Source organism: Colius striatus, chromosome 11 (genome assembly GCF_028858725.1).
Source record: "Colius striatus isolate bColStr4 chromosome 11, bColStr4.1.hap1, whole genome shotgun sequence".
In the NCBI taxonomy this organism is placed as follows: domain Eukaryota; kingdom Metazoa; phylum Chordata; class Aves; order Coliiformes; family Coliidae; genus Colius; species Colius striatus.
This window is the reverse complement of record NC_084769.1, coordinates 1046362-1066308: the sequence shown is the minus strand read 5'-3', so window position 1 is coordinate 1066308 and position 19947 is coordinate 1046362. Positions and strand designations below refer to the sequence as shown.

At 46.8% G+C, this 19947-nt stretch overlaps 1 protein-coding gene and 2 non-coding genes across 4 annotated transcripts in view; 2 read left to right on the top strand and 1 right to left on the bottom strand.

Moving 5' to 3' along the window:
* The first annotated feature begins 7490 nt into the window (after window positions 1-7490).
* Window positions 7491-7562, top strand: TRNAA-CGC (transfer RNA alanine (anticodon CGC)). The gene has a single exon. It is a non-coding gene; the product is annotated as a tRNA-Ala (tRNA).
* A 308-nt stretch (window positions 7563-7870) lies between these two features.
* Window positions 7871-7941, bottom strand: TRNAG-GCC (transfer RNA glycine (anticodon GCC)). The gene has a single exon. It is a non-coding gene; the product is annotated as a tRNA-Gly (tRNA).
* Window positions 7942-16638: 8697 nt separating this feature from the next.
* GPD2 (glycerol-3-phosphate dehydrogenase 2) overlaps window positions 16639-19947 on the top strand; it is a 63238-nt gene continuing 59929 nt past the window's right edge. Inside the window, exons 1-3 of one of the 2 annotated variants that reach the window (XM_062004989.1) lie at window positions 16639-16780; window positions 17163-17329; window positions 18114-18244. The gene's annotated coding sequence lies outside the window, so the exon portion shown is untranslated. The remainder of the gene's footprint in view (window positions 16781-17162; window positions 17330-18113; window positions 18245-19947) is intronic. The other variant, XM_062004988.1, reaches the window with a different exon arrangement.

The following is a 19947-nucleotide window of genomic DNA, read 5'->3' as shown; positions in this document are numbered from 1 at the left end:
CTTTGCTTCTGTGTAAGTTCTGTTGCCTTGCAGGGCTTTCTCTGGCATTGTGCTCCGGGCACGTTAGTGGGTCACAGCTGCAGCCTTTGCGGTTGATGGAGGTGTTAATGCAAAACTTCCTACAGGGCTGGTGTGCAGGGAGATGTGGGTGTCACACATCCTGCCAGCAAACCCGCTCAGCGTGGGCTCCTCTCTTCATGGGTTCCCAGGTCCTGCCAGGAACTTGCTCCAGCACGGCTTTCCCACAGGGTCACAGCCTCTCTCAGGCATCCCCCAGCTCCTGTGTGGGATCCTCCCCAGGCTGTGAGTGGGTCTCTGCTCCCCGGGTCCTCCGTGGCTGCAGGGGCACAGCTGCCTCACCCTGGGCTGCACCACGGGTCGCGGAGCAATCTCTGCTGCAGTGCCTGGGCACCTTCTTCACCCACTTTGATGTCCACAGAGACCTTCTCACGTTCTCACTCCCTTCTGCTGCAGATTAGCCCCTGTCCAGCAGCTTCTTCCCCTTCTCCAATATGTTAATCACAGAGGCTGATGGGCTCAGCTTTGGTCAGCGGCGGGTCCATCCCAGAGCCAACGGCACTGGCCCTGTCAGATACAGGGGAAGCTTCTGGCACCTCTTTTTCTTTAAAGACACCTCTGTAGCCCTCTGCTACCCAAACCTGGCCACACAACCCCACTACAGCTGTGCATGCTGGTTGTGCTTGCAGGCACTCCCCAGCTGTGACCACCGCCAGCACTCAGTGACAGATCCCCTCACGTGGCCTGGAGCCTGCCTGCACCCCTTGGCACTGCCCAACCTGTGGGCTCAGCAGGTCCCCCAGGAGTCACCACAGCAAGCAAAACCTCCAACATCACCTCAGGAGGACCCATATTCGCCACCTCTTGGTGAGCTCCGGAGGTGGCTTCCAGCACCTCAGCCCCCTCGCTCTCCTGACAGTGCTCGGCGGCTTTCAGCGCGGCTCTGCTGAAGTCTAGTGCCAACTCAGCACTCGCACCCAATGGCACACAGAGCACATGCTTGCCATATCCAGCCAAGGAAATAATTGTGCAGAAACACGTGAGTAGTAATGCACAATGAATAATGAAAGTCTTCTTTGCAGCATTTGAAACACAGGAAGTAATAAGCACTGGTTTGAGAAAGAGTAGTGTTAAATACAAATACCCAAAAATAGCTTAACCAGGACACAGAATGGAGGAAGAAAAGGGGGTTTTTTTTTGAGTTCTACCTAAATGGTGTTTGATTCTTCAATACAAAAAAAATAGATTGATGCTGAGTTAAAAATTGAATCCCATTGCTGTTACTGATAAATGAAAATACATAGTTTTTTGGATGAGGGAGCTTTAATAATAAGAGGTATCACAGAGAAATCAAAATCAGATTGGATATTCACCAGATTGTTCAATACAAAGGCCAACAAAACTAGGCCATATTGATGTGGTAAGCAAGAGGAAATATATCAGCTTCCAGATCACAACATTCCAGTACAAGATATCATGGGAAAACCAAGTCAGTTTTTATATCAGTCAAAGTCCTATTAAATTAGCCCACACTCTGCAGCAAGCAAATCCACAGAGCTGGCCCTTATTGACATACTGATAATGAGATGTAAATATATTGCTTTCTGGTTCCCAGCGATCCAGCAACCTCCAGCACTCACTACGAGTGACCTTGCCCAACCTCTGCCGCAGTCAGGCTGGATGGGCAAGTGTTGCCAGGCTGTCAGTAGCCACTGCAGCTGGTACCAGGCCTGGGGACAGGGACAGTGAGCAGAGGCAGTGGCTGAAGCTTCCTCTGCAGTTGATGGGTGATGCAGTTGATGGGTGATGTTTCAGCCAGATGTTTCCAGCCATGTCCCAGCCAGGGTGGTTACAGCAGCGCGAGGCCGTGGAGGTGATGCGAGGCTGTCCTTGCTGCTGGGCTGAATCCTGCTCTAAGAAAGAGACAGTGCTTGGGAGCAGTTGTGTTCATGTCATGGGGGCTGGGATGAAACCTCCCTTCTTTACCTGTGCAGAAATGGATTGTGTCGTGCTGCTGCAGCCATGTAGCCTGTGGTCCCTGCTGGGCAGGTTGCTGAGCCTGTACTGCTCACCGGAAAAGGCCGAGCTAGGGAGGGAACAATGTTTTGAGCTGGAGTCTTTGGGCTGGGAGGCTTGGCTATGTTTCTTTGGTAACTTCTATGTCATTTCCATGGGACTTTGACATTGCTTTATTAAGGTTTTTTAAAGAAATATAACAATCCTAGTCATTCACCTAAAACAATGGTCATCAAATGGCTTCATAAGAACTCACTCCCTCTGCCACACGAAGTTCTTATTCAACATACGAAGATCTTGTTTAACACACACTGTAATGGGGTTTTTTTTCTGTTGCTGCATTCTGGTTCTGAGTAATCTCTTCTTTGTCTGTCTGAGCATGGCAACACAACAGAAAGTTTAAGTTCAAGGTGCACTGAAGGAGTTATCGCTACACAGCCTGGTGTGTCCTCCACAAGATGAACCCGAGACTCCATGTGCAGTATCCCTTACAGGAAATTGTTTATCGAGTAATAGCAATAAACTCCTATCTGAAGGGTTTCTCGGTTATTCATGTCTCTGACATTTGTTGCCAGTGAGACTTTCACTTTGCTCAGTCTTTCATTAACAACAAGTTCTTGTTGTCCTTCAGCTTCTTCCTAGTTATTTTTAGGTTCGTTTGCTGTACTGTGACTGCCTGGCAGCAGAACCACCACAGGATGTGATAGATGTGTTCTAGATGCTCTTCTAAGACAGCATTTGTGTTCATCAGCTTGCACTAACACAGAGGAATAAAGCGGTTGCTCTGATACTTTTATGTAATGAAAATACATACGATAATGACTGAATTAATTCTTATTATAACTCGGTAATTATAATATTGCTGAAACGAGATGAAATGTAAAGCTCCCAGTTCCCTACCAGCTCAGAAGTAGCCTAGTAACAGAAATGAAGCCCAACTGGATTTTTTACAGGAGCGATTAGCAGTACCCCTCATTTTGGTGTCCTTTATGAATCTGCTGTTTCCCACATTCATCAGGAAAGTGGAAAAAGGTGGTTTTGCACGAGACTATTGATGATTTCTGAGGGCAGAGCACGGTGAGTACAGCAGGACCCTGATCAGCAGAGGAAGTGCAGGGAATAATGGTTCCCAAAACCTTGAGAAATCTCAACCATGATCTGCAACCATGAAAAATCATCATCAAGTGCAAAAAAACACTTGTCAGCGTGAGGCCACATCTCTAGGTCTGTTTGGTTGTACATGAAGCACTGCACACCTCATCCTGTAATGTCCCAGAACTTCCAAAAGATTCTCATCTTCCTCTCGTCTGAAGAAAAGGTTTATGTACTGGATTCCAGATGTAAGCCGAAGCACATAAAGAACAGAGAAGCTACACGTTCCCCTTGAAAGTGGAACACTGGAAGCTGAAATGCTCCATAGTAATGTAAAGTAAGATTGATTTAAGATGAAGGGCATGAGCCTTGCCTTCTTGTTATTTCACACAATCAGAAAAGGTTTTCCTTAATTGTAATGCTGTTGCAGTTCAAGCTGAGCTGATGAGCATGCTGTGTCACCAGAAGGTGATGTGTTTCAGTGAGGGCCTGTCTGTTTCTAAAACTTTTCCAGGCATGTCAAAGAATGTTTGTTCCAGGAGAGAGCTCGTAATATCTCTTCCTTAAAAATACACCACTTATCAAGGAAACTAGGAAAAAGATATAAAAAATCATACTCATGATGTTTCTGCATGCTGGGGACAGAGCGAGAGCAGCAAGTGTGGAGTAAGGCTCAGAGAATGAGTCAGTGCCTTAAGAAATAACAACAACAACAACAACAATAATATTAATAGTGTGCTCCTGCAGAGCTGGGGTAAAGTATTTTGCAGGTATTTAAATCAGTCATTCTCTGAGAAGATGTAGAGTGTCCTGGTGAATGACCTGTCCGAAGGAGACTGCCGTGGTGGTTTTCCAGCCTCTCCCTTGGCTTCGCAGATAGGTCTGGAAACTCCAGGCTTATAAAGACAGCAGAAGCATTCCACTGTCTGTCTGCTTGGGCTTTATCCTCTCTGCAATCCCGTGTAATTGCAGCACAGTCTGTCTTCTGGAGCTTTACAAAAAAAGCCCCTATTTGCCTCAAATGCTGAAATGTTAATTTTCATCTCTGATTAAGCCAAAGACCAGCCGAGGCTCCTTTTATGAAGTCAGGCAGACTCCTACCTGCTTCCTGAGGGCTGAATTTGGTGGAGAAAACCATTGTAATATTGTGTAATTAATTTGCCAGTCAAATAATTTCTGCAGGGCTATAATTTACTAATCTGTCTGCAACTCTAATGAATCTCTCAGTTCAGTACTTTAATACTGTTTTCTGCCTTTTAATCTCCTTTTTAATCTCAGACTTTCACAATTCTTTACTGTGGGCTGATTTGTAACCTGTATTTTTGGGATGTTCTTATGGTGTTCTCACTGGGAACAACGAAAACCCGGTCAAGGCTTAGAATTTGTCACACACCTTGCATGGCTGGGAACTACTGGAAGCCTTCCTTGCTTTATTCCTCCCTTTCACCACACACAAGGGAGTTAATTCAACAAAAATCAAAGATGTAAAAGCACAGAAGAAAAAGCAATTTGTATTTGACTGCAACCTCGTTCAAGCTCAGTCTAACACATGGGCAGCACTTCCTAAAGGCTCTTTCCCAGCAGTGCATTCCCTGGTGAGTGGCAGGAGATAAAGACATTAGCAATCTCTTTAAATGTTTAACTTTGCTAATCACAACTCTGTCCTCGTTTTGTTTGCTTGTTTGTTTTCAAATACATACATCATTTAAAATGGTTTGGTAAGGGGCACAAGCAAGTCGTTAATGTGTTGTTCATAACCTCTGAAATGTGTTGCTTTATGGTTTTCCCGATCTCCATCAGGAATGTTTTTTGAAGGAGGATAGGAGTGCTAAAGAAAGTATAAATAACATAAGAGATTCATGACTATTCTGCACTGACTCACTGGATACTTGCAAACAAATGGACAATGTGATCATACAACACAAGAAAATACCCTGAGCTCTTCATCTATAAATGCTGTGGCTCCAGTGCCTGGCCAAGGCTTGTAACACCATCACCCAGAGGGCTGCAGTGAGTGCCCACACCAGCTTGGGGACAGCACGCGGCAGCAGGGACCTGGCACAGTCCAGGCGGGTGTGTGGTTGCTCGAGGCAATGAGCTGGATCATCAGATGTTTGGTTTGTACTGCTATACTTTGCTTCTGCGTTTTACTGAAGGAGAGTGTTTCTTTTAAGAAGGGATTTTGAGTGCAAATGTTTAATGCTAGGAACAAGTGCAGGGGCAGGAAACTGTATCAGAAAGAAACACCAAAGTGACTGTCTGTCTCTTCAGAGTCCCATTGGGAGCACTCTTACAGAGCCTGTACATTGGGTAACTCTGAAACTGAGCTCTCTTCAGGATGGACTACAGAAATCCATCATCCTGGAGAAAAGCCGATGTGGAAAACACAGAGCACACTTAAGCGTTCTAGTGAGAATCAATGCAAGATGCAAGAACATGAGCAGGTGCAATGAAAACGCGGTCCCCAGGGACAAGGAAAGCCTCTGAGAGAGGTGCCTGAGGTTTGTGAGGTACCAGGAATGAGTTAATCCCACCAAGGAATGTGGAGGAGCTGCCAGTTAACAGTGACACTGTTTTTCCCTGATGTCAGCACAGAAACCCAAACACAAAGGGGCAAATGTAGTCCTCTGAGAGAGCTGTTGAGAAAGCTTGAATGTGGAGCTTGTGCCCTGGCATCCAGCAGCATTAGAAACTGCTGGGCACCAGATGACAGAGTGTTTCCTGGAACCAGAGGCTGCCTCCAGACATCTGGGCAAGGCTGTCGCTGTGGGCGATGGTCGGAAGGATGGTGAGATGGGCATGTAAGATGTTGTTGCATTTCAATACAGGCAGCACAGAAGCTCTTGTATTGGTTCCATGGGGATAGTAATTAAATGCTTGCTGATACACTTTGGATCTGTAGCTGCTCCTCTCAGCAGCGTGAATATGCTCTGCCCAGATCTGCCCCCTGAACGGCAAGTTTCACAATTGAACTGACTGTCCATCAAGGCTGAGTAATCCGTAAAGGCGTAGTAATATCTGTATTATTCATTTTCTGCTATTCTGAAGTCTACAGAAAGGTAAACAAAAGGAGAAAACCTGAAGAGAAGGTTTTAAATTGCTTTGTGTTTTTATTGCAGGGGTTAGTATTAAGCTGCTCTGCACCCATGGCTCAGCCTTGCCACCAACCACTGCTATTCTGTGCGTTGCATTAACAGGCATGTCAAATAGTTTGGGTCTTGTGTTAATTATGAAAATCAAATTCAGTAACTCCTAGAAAGCTGCTTCTTAAAATCTGTTTTGAAGGAAGTCAAGCTGTTAAACGCTGCTCTCTGACGGGACAGAAAAACGTGAGTCGCTGAGGTGATGAATGTCACAGTGGGGCACGCTGCAGGAGCCGTGCTCGGTGGCAAAGGGTCTTCCTCATCTCAGGCTCCGTGAAACGGGTACGGCTGCTTGTGGCAGCTTCTGATGAGAGTATACATTAAATGCACTATAGTACCTTGTGCTGTAGTAGAGATGCATATCAAGGGGAGAATACCATGTGTCGTGCAGATAGTGCTTAGATTCTGAAAGTAAACCTCAGCAGAGAGCGGCACCAGGTAGTTTCTGCCAGAGCTGATGGAAGTTGGTGGTTTTGTGGGGAATATGCCACCAAAAGAACCTGATTGGGTGTTTTTTCTTTTAGTATCAGGCCTCTAAACCTCCCAAGCCCATAGAGAGGAATCTTATCCTAGACAAGGTGTATTTTATGTCACAATAACGAATCTCTTACTTGACAACTTGGAAGTTTATATTTGTTAGGGAAATCTGAGATTACCGAAAATGTGAGGCTTTCACCATGAGGTTGGTGAGTCCCTGGGACAGGCTGCCCAGAGGGGCTATGGCTGCCCCATCTCTGGAAGTGCTCAGGGGCCGGTTGGATGGCGCTTGGAGCAACTTGGCCTGGTGGAAGGCGTCCCTGCCTATGGCAGGCGATTTGGAACAAGATGATTTTCAAGTGCCTTCCAATCCGTTCAATGATTCTATGTCCTGAAGATGAGGGCGTTTCGGGCAGGCCCTGAGGCTCTCCTCGCTTTGCTCAGACACCGAGGAACACGGAAGTGTCCGACGCTCACAGGGCGAGCACACCCTCACGGGCGGGCTGTGGGGACAGGGAGGGCTTCTCCCCGTTGATGCCTCGCCCGGGGCCGGCTCCGCTCGGCAGGACGCGTGTTCGCTCCCATTATTCCACCCTCAGTGGCCAAAGGCCGCCCGTGGGAGCTCCGCTGCCGCCGGGGCCGCGCCCGGAGCGCCGGAGGACGGCGTGTGGGGAGAGCGAGCGCGGCGGGGCCGGCGGCTCCTGCTGCTCCTTGGCAACGCCCGGCGGACGGGCCTCAGCAGCCGGGGATGTAGCTCAGTGGTAGAGCGCGCGCTTCGCATGTGTGAGGTCCCGGGTTCAATCCCCGGCATCTCCAGTGGCTTCTGTTTTTTTTTTATTTCCCGTGTTTTTTACGTTGTTTTCAGTCCCCGCTGCGGGCGCTGCCGCCGTTACACTCTTTCTTTTCCCCGCGGGGTTCCCCGACGGGAAGAAGCGGCGCTGCGGAGGGGAGCCACGTCGCGTCGGCGGGGTTCGGCCCGGACCACCGCCCGCAGCGCGCCGGGCCCAGCCGACACGACGTGGCTCCCCTCTGCAGCGCCGCTTCTTCCCGTCGGGGAACCCCGCGGGGAAAAGAAAGCGCGTCCGTGAGCGCTGCGGAGTGAGTCCGCCGCCAAAAACACAAAATGCATTGGCCGGGAATCGAACCCGGGTCTCCCGCGTGGCAGGCGAGAATTCTACCACTGAACCACCAATGCACGCTTGAAAGTCTATTCCCGGCTCCTGGTTGTAAGCATCCGCCCGACACACGCCCCGGACTTTGTTTTGTTGTTGTCAATTCCATGTTCTTACACAATAGTTCTAAGAATTTATTTCCAGAAAAAAATAAAAAGGAAGTATTACAAAGTTTGCAATGTCTGTTCGCAATCCTCTAAAGGATTAACAAAAACATCCTAGAAATTTGTGTAATGTAGCCATTGTGCTTTATAGAATCACAGAATCATTTAGGTTGGAAAAGACCTTTGAGAACGTTGAGTCCAACAATTAAAGCGGCACTGCCACAGCCACCACTAACCCATGTGTCTCAGCCCCCACAGCTACACAGCTTTGGAATCCCTCCAGCGATGGGGACTGCACCACGGCCCTGGGCAGCCTGGGATGGGGCTTGACAAGCCCTTCAATGAAGACATTTTTCCTAATCTCCAATTTAAACCTCTTTGTATAATTTCAGGCTGTTTCCTCTTGTCCTCTCTCTTGTAGCTTGGGTGAAGAGATCGACCTCCACCTCAACACAACCTCCTGTCAGGGAGTTGCAGAGAGTTCTTACATCTCCCCGTAGTCTCTTCTTCTCCAGGCTGAGCATCCCCAGGTCCCTCATTCACTCCCCATCAGACTTGTGCTCCAGCCCCTTTCCCAGCGCCCTAGTGGCCATCTCTGGACACTGCTGCACCTCAGCCAGCATCTCCACCTTTTTTACATGTAAAAGCTTTCAGATCAAGTCACAAAAGGTGTATTTTTGATCCTTTTCCATACTGGATGGACTTTGCCAGAGCAGGCCACTACTTAGCGTCTTAGAGGCTTACCTGATCTACAGATAAAGGAATCATCATGGTGCAATGTTCCAACTTAGGTTCCTCTGTTTTGTCAGTTGATGCAGCTATGGATCCCAACATTTCAGTGCAGCATAACTTTAGTGTCTAGTGATATCAATAGAATGCCATTGCCTGCAGTGCAATGTAATGATGCCATGTGCTAATATAAATTATGTACAGTCTTGGCATTCAGTTTGTCTTGGACACACTCCCAAGAATGGCCACACGTGAGCCAATGAGCTCAAGGAAAAGGAACATCAAGTGTTTTGCCTCAAGAGAGCGTTCCAATGCATGTATGAGAAGAATGGCAGTGCTCAAGAACACACCCCACCCTGAATTAACACCTACCACCAACCACCTCAAAGGAAGTCAGTAGGTGTTTTCTTCTTCACAAACACTAATTTGGCACTACAGATAATGTTCCAGTTTCCTGTGTGAACATGTGTTAGCACCAAAGTGTAAACCTCCCTATAGAGTCCTCTGCTTACCTGCCCAACTGCGCCTGCAGGCCATCGCGAGGCTGAATGCGTACTGGATGTGTAAGGCAGAAGCGGAGCAAAACTTGTGTTCTCAGTGAACCTGGTAAGAAAGTCAGGGTCATGATTTGCTCCCTGGCTGGCTGGATATCAGGCGACAGCATTTCCCAGCCACCCCCAGCCCAGAGGAGCGATGGAAGCCAACAACAATGATGCCATCACCATTCCCTTTCCCCTAAGCTTAACTGCACTTTCTTACTTTCCACTGGCAGAACGTAACATAGCAAATATCTCAAGTAATAACTGTTGTTTAGTTTGTTGCTTATGGTTGCATCAGTCAGTCTTGAAAAACCATTTTCCCAGACAAGCATAGGACTAGAAAACCCCAAAGCACTTGGGCAAAAACCACTCATATTGAGAAGATTCTAATTCACTATTTTAATATATCTTTAATATATTTTAATATCATCATGTTAGGGATGCTCCTGGCAAAATGTCACTGCAGAAGGGTATGTGGTGTGTCAGCCTGGCAGGACAGCACAGGCCATCATTCAGTGAAATTGCTGTCCTAAACAAAATTGAAGTACAAATACTTTGTAAAAATAAAGGTGTTTCGAGCTGTCATCTGTAAGACATACGTAATTTTAGTAGTTCAATAGATGGCTTGAATGGACTCAAGAAACCGACTTCATACAACAAGGTTGTAGCATCTAGGGAGCTAATTTTAGTCTGACTGCTTAAAATGGACTTTTGTACATTTCTAGTCAATATCTGACAAATGGGTGGGAGGGATTATCTTGCCAGGGACTCAGGACATCATCCTCTTTGCTTCTGTTCAGAAGTCTTTCAGGCAGCTAAAGAGACACTGTAGGCCTTCACCAGAAACAAAGAAGAAAAAGCTTCTTACAGGAAGAAGGGGAAGGGTTTTCTTAGGCCTTTTTATCCCCCAGAAGGGGACAAATACATTTATTTTCCATCCCAGGTCATTATTAAAGGGACTCTGATCTTGACGCTTCTGCTGCCGAGCGGAACCAAGGAGCTGCAGGTGCAGCTGCTGACTGTGCCCTGTACCTCTGAGGAGGATGCTGTAGCTGACGGGCACCTGTAGCCTCAAACATCCCATGTTCAGCTGGTACAGCTGCAATAGGAACAAGGTAGGGATTCATAGACAGTCAGTGGTAGAGCAGCTGAAATCAAGCTTAGAACTGCAGGTGTGGATTACCTGGGGTGGGGCAAGTGGATGTCTTTCAGCCCCTCCTCCCCAGCTGGTGTGGACATGTGTTCCCGTGTCCTGTGAAGCTGATTGCCACTGTGCAGCCACCCGGCTTCAAACTGGTGTTGCATCAGTCCCTGTACAGGTACATAAAAAAGAGAAAGGGTGATGCCACAAATGTACCTGTACTGATTGATCTCTTCAAGTGGAACTGTACTAAATAGAATTGTGTCTAGAAATAATGCCTACAGAGTAACTCAGACCAAACTGAAATGAAACATATCTCTTTGTAAGAATTAGCTGCCCAGACAGTCATTTCTCATGTCTAACAAACACATACTTAATATTATCAGGAAATTCAAGTCAAGACTTCTTACTGGCCCCTAAAACAGTGAAAGGTAACTGCAGGCCTTCCTAAGTGGCTTCTAAAAGCCTCTTCAGTAACAGCATCCAACACAGGCTCTTGTCCCTGTTTCCAGAGTGCAGAAAATGTGTACCATCCCTGGCAAGCCCTCTGCTGAGTGGAGTACACGCAGTTAAAATCAACTTGGTTTTAACAGGTCACGGAATAAGCTGGGCATTTAAAAATATCCACCTACCCAAAAGGACAAATGAATATATATTGTGGAGCCTTCAGCAAAGATTGTTGAAACAAAACAAACAAAACAATCGTGGTAATCTTTTAGGTAAGACTTATAATGTAGAACAACTTGTCAGTGCAGGTTAAAGTTTTAAGGCCTAGCAATTTTGACAGCGTCCCTTTGAGCACAGTGAGAGCGCAGGGACGAGCAGGACAGCAAAAGGTCACTTGGTCACACATCTCTGCTGCCTCTTTTAAGTTTATCTCAAGACCCACTAGGCACGTCCCAATTAATTATTTAAATCTGCAGGGAAAAGTAGATGAAAAGATAGAACCTTAAATTCTGGAGATGCTCAAGACGGCTGGCATGGCCAAAAATAGTGCCAAGAGGAAGCTGAGGCGTGGTATCTAATCCATGGGCTGCAGACACCCAGGGACGTCATTTACAGCCAGAAACGTTGATTCGTTTCAGATACCAGCCAAGTGGAAACTTCTGGATTTTCCTATATCCCTTTGTTCTCAGCTGAACAGTTCTGGATTACAAAAGGTCACCAAACACCAATTGACAATGATATATGTGGTTATTTAAAATAACTTCTCCCAACACAACTATTGATTATGTTGCTAGTGATCTGCATAAGTTCCTTGTACACCAGTGGACACCAGGAAAATGTCTGTCCCAGAGGCTATTCAAACAGTCCCAAACAAGAGCCATCCGGCAAGCAAGGCATTGAAATGGATGGACTCTGGGGGAGAATGAGCAACTGAGGGTCTGTATTTCTTCATTACAGACTGGAACATTAGACTAGGGCTTTCTAAGTGACTGTATATGCCTTCAAACAGGCTTTCTAAGATTTTGTCCCTAATTAATCGCATGTAGACGATATCTGGATGAAAAGCAGATGACTCTATTCACCGGGGCTGATTTTGGTTTGCCGTTATTTGAGAGGGAGCAAAAATAGCACCAATTTCAAGAAGCCTTTTCCATTCAAAATCTCTCTGTCTCTGGCACATGTAAAGAGCAAATAAATTTAGATTTCTTTTTCATATTCCCTGCCACACCAAAATTCTTTAAACAATAGAAAATAAACATACTTAGAGAGTCTCAGCAGTCTTGCTTTCTAAAACATACCGTCTTTTCTCTCCCTCTCTCAATGAAATTAATGTTTTCTACTAGACCTAGCTCAGCTGTTTGCCTCAGAAAAATCCAGACACTCCACATCACTTCTTTCCACCGCCTGCCTCTCCAGTAGCTAAGCTGCCTGTGCTACCATTGCAGGGAGAGGCCAATTAATTATTGTGTTTGTTCTGCAACAAATAATGTGACCCGTGACCTTATCCTTTTAAAACTGTGATTTTTGCATTTGTTGCTGTGGCTCAGCCCTGATGTGTTATCTTTACACAACAGCAAACAATAAGACATAATTATGATGATAACACATTAGTTCTAATAGAAAAGTGAGCTACTTTCTCTTTTCCAACACACACACACACACACACACACACAGTGGATGTTTTCATCCATTGCAGGGGGGAAATGTTTGAATACCAGCAATACAGCCTGGGTCAGACAGTAAACCGAGTATCTGATATGAAGCAATACAATTGTATTTCTGAAGGATACCTGACACCAGCAGCCAGAGATGGGAACACTTCTAAATGTTTAATCACAGCCATGACTAAGTACTTTTATTTTCCAATGGGAGGACTTACCACGGAACCTGCTTGAGAAAAATCTCAGTAGGAAATTCTGCTTCTGTTTCTGTCACTTCATTTCAACTCTTCTGCAATTATTATTACCCCTTGCTCCTCACAAAGACATTTTCCTGAAGACAGATTAGGAGAAAACATATTTGTGAACGTATGAACAGATTTTCTCCTTATGATACATAACTTTGGCATGCAGTCAGGAAACGATGATAATCTTTTTCTCCATCTTCCCCTGCTAATGAAGAGAAACTGCCTCTGGGGTTAAGGACAAAAGGTGAACTCTCCCTGAACACAATTTACACCTGCTGAGCACATGATTTCGGGCATCTAAAATTCTTGTCTTGGCAGGTGTCCCAGGGCCCAAGCCATACGCACAGAGGCTTAGGAGGTAATATTTTCATCTAGACATTAAATAAAAAACAGACTCAGGAAGGATGAATTTTGTGGGACTTGAAGGCATCTCATTTTTTTTTTTTGTTTAACCTTGTTAAAATCTTTCACCACTCAAACTTACGAAGATCAATCTTTAACAACCAGTAACTAGGATAAAAGCGCAGTTGAAGAGTAACTAAAAGACAGTTATAGTTAAAAAGAAGCCTAGTCGAGGGAGATAAGAAATGCCCATCCCTTGTTTGTTAGTAGCTGCACCGCACCGAGAACATGTGAATAGCATGTGGAAAGGGAGATTTCCAGGTGAATGTGATCCTGATAACACCCGTGGGTGGACTTCCCTTTTGTTAAAACAGTAGCACAGCACTCTCATTTTCTACCCCTTTAAGGTTTTGCTGGTTTGGTGCAGTTTATGAAACACAGAAATGCCAGGGTGCAGAATATGGTTATGTGAAAACTGGAGGTAGGCACATTTTAGACTCATACACTGCCTTGTTTTGAATCAATCGAGAACTATTATAAACTGATATTGCCAATGCAGCCACATCTGGGTTAGCATCAACCTGAAGGGGTGGGAAGATAGCTTATTTCCTCAGTCCTAACACATTTATGGAGATGTTTTGAATATCTGTTAAAGCCAGACAAAATGGCAACATTTAGCAGCATGTTACTGCACATGCATGGGGTGGGTATTCACGTCTAGAACCTGTGTGTGTCTGATCCTGCTGAAATTATTCACCACAAATTGCATCTCCATCCTTTTTTTTTTTTCCCCTAGTCCAATTATTCTTCTTCCTGTCTCACACTCCCAACAAAAGCCACAAAACAATACCACTCCCCACCTCTGAATGAATCCACTTCTGAGGGTTTTTCCTTTCTTTTTCCATTCTTTCTCTTCAGCTGAGGTATTTCCATGGGATTCTAAGTTTGAACATCTATGGGAAAAGCTAGTTACAGCTGCCACTCGAGATCTTATTTCCTTTGAAGAGCACTACGATATGTCCTAATGTGTCAGGGATAAAACCTGCTTCTAGCATTGGTGGCCTGAATATCACTTACTTTGCAAAACTTCTGAAATCCAACCCTTGCAGTTGTTTACTGACTTTAAATGCCACCTGGAGAGTTGATAGCCATACATTATTATTACATCTTCAAATTTAGATCGTCTAGTTATATCTGACCCAAGAAGGAGGGATTAGGTTCCTACATGCTCCTCGGATGGGACCTGTTGCTGACATTTGGCTGGCTGACAGGCAACTGGAGCATGCCTAAAGGGCACTCTGGGAGGGAGATGTGCCCCATCCTTAATAGCAGCAGCAGGTTGTTTTTCTGTGCCTAGTAGAAAATACATCTCATGCTGCCTGTAAAGCTTGTTGACTAAGCAGAGAGCACGGAAGAACAGCAATAAAAGCAGTTTCTGGGAGACAGCCAGGAAGCACAGTTAGAGACAGAGCACAGTTCCCTGTGTGCCTGGAAAGCAGGGAACCAGGGACAGCCCAGAGCACAGGGTGTGCAGTAGTCCTGTATGTGACACACAACTGCATCAGGCAACTGCTACAGGCAGTGGATGAGCAAAGACAGACCTGTGATGGGCTTATGGCTGTAAACAGTCACAAGATCAGCTCATGGTTTGGTTCCCCACATGGGAAACAAGATCCCAAACACTTGTGAAACAACAGGTGTAATGCACTAAAAACGTAAATTTGCAGGGGAAGGTACAGTCAAAAGTTTAGCAATGAGTTTTGGAGGGGGAGAAAAATCCTGGCTTATTACTTACGTGTGTCTGGCTTTCCCACCACAAAAGAAGCAACAGCCAGGAACTTTCAGATGATTCCCCGAAAGAACATGGCTGTTTTTGTCAGCTGTATCCCTAAGAGCGTGGGAACCAGGATGAGAAACAAAGAAGGCCATTAGAGACCATAACACTTGCAGCAGCTTTTCTAAATCGTTTTACTTGGTACCACAGAACAAAAAGTGGTAGGAAGAATGAGAATACACAAAATATCCCAATGGATCACCCAGTCAGCAGCTCACTCACAAGCCTTACACAAGTGCCTGTGGAAGTTCATGACTGGAAATCTGCAGTTTTTGAGAGGTAAGGAATTGGAAATGTTTCAATCCAGGAAAACAAACCTGCATACCTGTGCTGAAAAACTAGAGATTCGCCTTGTCCCAGCACTTGTGCTCCATGAGAGTGTGAGTGTCACTCTGCCGTTAGCTGTGCCCCAGAAGGGTATTGTGCAGCCTGCCCACAGGTGGAAGGTCTGGCTTCTGTAAAGACCTGGATGATCTCAGGGTTGAAGTCTCTCTCCTGTGAAGACAGCCTAAGTCGGGGGTGTTCATCCTGGAGAAGGGAAGGCAACCTCCAGTCCCTAAAGCGGCTGACAAGAAACCTGGAGAGAGGCTTTATACAAGGACTTGTAGTGGCAGGACAAGAGGCAGTGGCTTCAAACTGAAAGAGGGGACATTTAGATGAGATTTTAGGAAGAAGCTCTATCCTATGAGGTTGATGAGCCCCAGACACAGGTTGCCCAGAGAGGCTGTGGCTGCTCCATCCCTGGAAGTGTTCATGGGTAGGTTGGATGGGGCCTGGAGCAACCTGGGCTGGTGGAAGGTGTCTCTGATCATAGCAGCTTCCTTCCAACCCAAACCATTTGTGTGATTAGCTGCTAAATTGTGCTTCTGCCAAGTCTGGTACAAATCTGGAGCTCACAGGGGTTTCATGAGAAGTTTCAGTTGAAGTACTGAAGAGCTGACACGTATCAAGCCGCTGAGACGTCATTTCTTGACCAGCCACATGTCCTCCACTGGGGAGGACAACCAAAGATGTCAGTTTCTATATATCCATTAGGCACTGCACGTTGTTTTTGTCAAAGGTGGTTCCTCAGAGATTCAGCACTTTCCTAGTCTAAGATTTCCTCTGTGAATCATCCAGGTTATGAATATCGCGGCTGTACTGCAGATAAACAGATGTGTCGAAAAGGTCTTCTCCCTCTCCTCAGCACTGCACTTTGACCCCCTAGGCAAGCGGGGAAGGATCTCCAGCAGATAAATCAATATAATATACATTAATATGTATTAATGTAACATAATGGACCTGTTCCCCGCGTATCTGTTAGGGAGAAACCTCTCTGTGACCCAAAAGTGAACCATCACCAGACCCTCTCACAAACGAAGATGGTAAATTCAATCAAATACCACTTCCCGGTTCAAAGGCAAAGGCAAAGAACCCCAAGAAACCACAATGTCAGTGTGCTGGGGCTGCGCGGCCCGGAGGATGGGCCGGGGCGGGGAGGGCCGCGACAGCCCCGGGTACGGGCCGCGGTGAGGGGGCGCGGCGGGGCCGCGGCGCCGGAGCGGGAGGGCGGGAACAGGCCGCAGCGGCGGGGCCTAGCGCGCCGCCCGCCTGCCAAGCGCCGGGCTGCCGCCGGGCCCGGCCGCGGCCTGAGGCGGGAGCGGAGCGGGGAGGTGCCGCGCCGAGCCGCGCCGCCGGGGGTTGAGGCGGAGCGCGGGGGGAGCTTGGCGAGCTGCCGGGGGCGAAGCGAGGCGTGCCGCGGCCGGAGGAGGCGCGGAGCGAGCCGGCCGCCCCACACTGCTGCCGCCGGAGAGGGACCCGGGCTCGGCCGGGCTGCTGCAGTAAGTGGCGTTCGGTGCTTAGGTGCGGGGGGTTAACAGCGGAAGGCAGCGGCGCGGCTTTTCCAGAGCCCACTTCTGCAGAGTACACCAGGAGCTTATGCTGCCGAGGGCTCCCAGCCTCCTCCTCGCTGTTTTATTTAAGCTTAGAATGGCCCCAAACAAATGGAGTGCGTGGCCCGTTTATGGGTCTCTGCTGCTGTCCTGTTTGTCTGCCTGTTGCCACCCTGCTCAGGGGCTGAGCTCCCCGAGAGTGCCCTCGTAAACGGAGACGCAGCCCTAGAGTCTCTGTTTATGGGCAGCTGTTTGCACACGGATGGGTATCTATATATAACAAACAGGGGGGGCTGCAGGGCCCTTTAGCTAGATTTTCTTTCTCGGATAGAGCTGATGGAGTACAGTGTCTCCTATTATTAAAAAAATATGGATTCTGAGCAAAGAGTGGTGTAGCTGTAGTTACACTGAGCTTTGGAAAATGAAAGCGGTTGCTTCTCACTGGCACTGGACATATTCATAGGACCATTTCTGGGTGAGAGCCTGTCAGTGTAACAGGTAAGTCCATTTTTGAGTTCTTGTCTCTTCAGTAAACATTCATCATCCCGTTACTACAGGAAAAGATATACTTGCGTGTGTATGGAGACCTTGAGTTTAAAACAGCCAGGCTTACTACCAGCTGAACTTGCCTTACGGTAGACTGGTAGTGAAGGTGCATTGGGAGCGGGCTGCTCTCTACCCGCTGCTCGGAAGCAGCGGCTCTCCCTTCTCCACTCAGAAGTAGTTGCACTTTTTCTTTGCTTCACTCCTTGCTACCCATCCTGATACCTCTTTACCGCTATCTGGCACCTTCACATCAGAGAGCTGTGCCTGCCGTAGCAGGGATGAACTTTGTGGAGAGGCAAAGGCATTGCAGGGCACGTCAGAAACACCTCTCCAGCACAGTCAGTTCCCAGCTACACGCAGGACAGCTGCAGGGACAAGGACTGCTTTCCCTAGAAGGCTTGGAACACAGCAGTCTTGTCAGTCTGTCGCCACTACAGACTCCTGGTTTGTCTTGTAGTGGTTCTCAGGTGTAGACTTCTCTGTCTTATTTTCATTCTCTGTACTGAGCTGTCTTTGAACCACGACTGCTCTGTGGTGGGATTTCCACCCAGGGTTCCCTGAGAGGTTTGTTCAAGTGTGATTACCCTGGCACTGGCCTGAAGGCCCAGAAGTCTGTCTGCAAGACCATCTTTTGAGTGTGGATAAGAAGCAAGCTTGGAGATGCAGCTGGTAGGAGTGTGGTGTATTTTTTAATTGATGTTAATCAGACCTTTTCTTTTTCTCCCCTTATTTGTAGGTACGGTTCCTCAGAGATGTTTACTGATGAGCAGTGACTGGTGATTAGCTTGTAAGGACTCAATCTGGTATTTCAAGATCTTCAGGAGTTGACAGCAAAGGCAAAATCATATTGGCTCTTCTGTAATAGCAGTAAGTGGAATAAGATTAATTTCAAAGTTACCCATTTACCAATTTTCTTTAGTCTCACTTTGGATGGAAGTTTTGAGTAGCACATGTGGCCATGAGGAATTGGACACGTGCTTTGTATCTAATTTGTCGCGTTAATTTCATTGTGTTTATATGGATGTACACTTTATTGTGCTTCATCATGTGTGTGCACATGTATGCATCTGCAGGAGCGTAGCAGTAATAACTTGTGAGCTAGGCCTTTATTTCAGGGTATAGTATTTTCTCTAGAGATCCATTTCTACCTGGTCATCTGTTACTAATTCAGGAAGCTGCATGGATGTAGTAGATTCAAAGGCCATTAAGGCAAACCAGTTTTCCAAATGAAAGCTCATGCAGATTCCTCTCTGCTAACTGCTTTGTCTTTACACAAGTCTCTGCAGGCTTTAGCAGGTAAAAGAAATGTGCTTTTTCTACAGTCAGCTTGCAGTTGTTACTTTCTCCTTTTGCATGGTTTTAAAACAAGTCCTGTGTCCAGTTCTGGGCCCTCCCCAGCTCAAGAGGGACAAAGAACTTCTGGAGAAAGTCCAGTGCAGGGCCACCAAGATGATCAGGGGACTGGAGCATCTTCTTTCTGAGGAAGGCTGCGGGACCTGGGGCTGTTTAGTCTGGAGAAGACTGAGGGGGAAGTCTCATTAATAGTTACAAGTATATAAATAGTGGGTGTCAGGAGGTTGGGATATCACTTTTTTCTGTTGTATCTGGTGACAGGACAAGGGGTGATGGAAAGAAGCTGGAATACAAAAAGTTCCATTTAAACAAAAGGAAAAACTATTTTCCTGTTGAGGTGAGGGAGCCCTGGCCCAGGCTGCCCAGGGACGGTGTGGAGGCTCCTCTGGAGGTTTTGAAGCCTGGACACATTCCTGTGCGACCTGATATAGGTGGGACCTGCTTCTGCAGGGGGGTTGGACTGGATGATCTCTAAAGGTCCCTTCCAACCCCCACAATTCTATGATTCTATGATTTGCAAGTAGCTCTGGTAAGCAACATGTTACTTTTGTCATAGTGCTTGTTTACCTGCTGGCAAGCAGGACTTGCAGAATTATTTCACCTGAGCTCCGTTTGAACCAGAGGTCTGACACTCTAGTTGTATCAATCAGATGATCTACTGTATGCTGCTTGGCCTTCCGGTTGGAGTTAGAGCCTGCATTTTTCTGGGGATTATCTTTGTCATGGCAGGTGTGTCCTGCAGCTGATGAGAACTCAGGGACACGAGTAGAACTCTGCCTCCAGAAGCGCATGGGTGACTGGGCATGCGCTGGCTCTTTTCCTTGCTGGGCACCCTCAGAAATGTGGGAGACCACGAAAAGCAAATGAAGGGCAAAAAGGGACATGGACATGAAATAAAAAGTTAAATGCTGTAGATCCTGCTCTGGCAGGGGGGGTTGGACTGCATGATCTTTCGAGGTCACTTCCAACCCTTAAGATTCTGTGATTCTGTGAAGCACTGAGGACAAAAGTGGGAAGATCACCCTTTAAAGAAGAAAGGCCTGGTGTGCTTCAGCTGCACAGCTCTTGCTGATGGAGCGGTCCCCCATTTATTCCAAAAAGCATCTCTTTAGCAAACAGTTTTTGTTAGGTAGCGAACAATTTGTAATCAAAACTATTCTACAGTGTCAAAGCATTGCTTTTAGAAACAGCCTTTGTCCCTAAATGAGAATAAATGT